This window comes from Schistocerca piceifrons, chromosome 2, assembly GCF_021461385.2.
Source record: "Schistocerca piceifrons isolate TAMUIC-IGC-003096 chromosome 2, iqSchPice1.1, whole genome shotgun sequence".
In the NCBI taxonomy this organism is placed as follows: Eukaryota; Metazoa; Arthropoda; class Insecta; order Orthoptera; family Acrididae; genus Schistocerca; species Schistocerca piceifrons.
This window is the reverse complement of record NC_060139.1, coordinates 662,690,019-662,692,448: the sequence shown is the minus strand read 5'-3', so window position 1 is coordinate 662,692,448 and position 2,430 is coordinate 662,690,019.

The following is a 2,430-nucleotide window of genomic DNA, read 5'->3' as shown; positions in this document are numbered from 1 at the left end:
CTGATTAGCTTTCCTCGACTTCTTATAACTATTTACCAAGTTCAACTTGTTACAATGTGTTAAGTTCAACCAGTGGTAATTTTTCTTGCTGTTGGCCGCTAACGCCCTAGTTACCTGCCCCGGGGGTTAGTGTATGTAACGGCAGTGTACGTTTCCTCGCCTTGCCGCTGCTGTCCGGAAAGGCGCGTAGTTGTGACAGATTTCTTGATTATAGTCCCGTCGGTGATTCTTCAACTCTGGTGGTAGTGGTTTCTTTCTCGTTCCGGGCGCTCTAAACACAGTGTTCTGGTGACGTCGTGCAGACCGCCGGTTCCGGCTTTGGTGTATTATTTCATCGTTGCATTTGGTTTATCGTACGTCAGGTAGCTTCAGCAAAATTATCATTAGTCATTCGTTAGACTGCTACTAGTCTGAGTTACCATCTTGTGAAGTGAATGCCACTCTTGGCTACCTATCTCATCGCTCGTGAAAGTGTTTGTTGCCTGACCTTCTCATAGGTGGATTCCTGGAGCACCGTCCGTGGCCCCTTGGATCTTGTAAGACAAGTGCGTTCTAAAAGGAGGTCTGATGGCCAGTAGTTCAGTGTAACGCTCCTTCAGCCCACGCCTTCTGCGGGTATAATCTGCCTCAGTACCCTTTAAGGAACTTATGTACTGATCCTTGTATTTTGTTATTGTATTATTTATTACAATACCTTGTAATGCCTACATTAAAAGTTATATACGTCTAGTTAGTAGTTCTGGTCGCCTTCTGGAGTAAATCTAGCAGTGTAGTGTTCAGTGGATGTTAAGGGTTGTGTTACAGAGTTTACCATCATCTTATTTCACCCGTTTGGTGATCAGTTGCTAATTTTTTAATTAACCTTTGCTACTGTATTTGCTGTTTTACAGCAGGTTTCTAAATTTTTTGTGTTATTGCCATTCCTAGCGTGTAAGTCCTTCAGCCGTGATTGTGGTCATTTGCCTTAAAATTTTAATTTGGTATTTGTATTTACGCAGTAAGCCTTTAAAACTTAATTTATTGCCATTCCTGGCGTCTGTTGCCTTCTGCTGTGTTTGTGGCGATTTGCCTTTAATTTTTTAATACCTATAATTTCTAAGTTGCAGCGAGTTTTAAACAATTCCTAATTTATTGCCATTCCTGGCGTGTAAGGCCTTCTGCCCAGATCACAGGTGCTTGCTTTTAATACATTATCTGCTATATCTGCATTTAATGGTGATTTGCTAAACTGTAACTCACTGAAAACGCTATTATTTACAGAGTTGTTTATTCCTTCATTAATAACGTGTGGTATTTTTATTTATTGTTCAGTCTGGAATTACTGTTTAAAATAAATTGTGTGTAACTGTGAAAGGCAACCAATAGTAAGTGATTACGGCGCCTTCCACAATCCTAACCGAATCCTGTCTTCCCTTGACTACCAGGAACCAACTGCTAGGAAGAGTGGTTACGATTGTAATATCGCCATTTCAGTTACTGTTGGTTTGATTTGTTAAACTCTGTTAGCGTTCTACGATTTCTGCCTTTAGTATTGTGTTCTGTTATAGGTGATCAACACTGTAATGGCGGTCAGGCAGTGGCCCAGGAACGTCCTATTGAGGAAGGACCACCTCACTTATGAGCTGGCGATAACACACCAGCCTATTGAGGGCAGTGTTCCAGACTTAGCAGTGAGCTTGCGTACTACCGTTCTTCAGCCGGTTGACGTTACGCCGGATGTTGTGGGTGAGACAAAGGCAGCCACTGAGATTTTGTTTACAGCTGTTAGGAGCCCTGAGGACAATATCGGCTTTTTAGACGACACTCAACCTAGTGGCAATTAGTTAGACAGGGTGCGGACACAATTGATACATTGAAGCAACCAGATATCTGATTTAAGGGCTTTGAAGTTAGAGGATCGTGGTAAGGAATCAACCGCTGAATTTTGGTCCTTGATTAATCAATTGCAGTTTTAGGTCACCTGTTTGGAGCTTGATGGGAAGAGGATGGGGGAGCAGGATTTGTTATCTTCCGGGAGCCCGGGAATAACGCCCTTATGTCCTTTGAGGGGTTAGACGGGTCGTTAGCTAAATTGTCTAATCCCATGGTGCATCTGTTTCGAGACGTCACAGAATCAGCTGTGGACCGACTCAAGGAAATTGAAGGGTTGTTATTGTTGTTGGTTCGCTTTGAGCAACACGATGATGCGTTTGGTGTTTCGCATCAGGTAATTTTATCCTTTAACTAGAAGCGTATTGAGGACCCTGGTATCAAGGGCCAGGGCAGAAGGATTTTCATTGCAGCAGTTGAGGGAGCTTGTGATCTACGAAAGATTAACCACGGGAGTTCGTAAACAGCTCGAGTGTCGGTATATTTGGCAGACGCAGCAAGATAGGGAGGACTTGCATCAGTACGTGGAAAGAGTTAAGACGGCCTGGTTGGCCTTGTTGG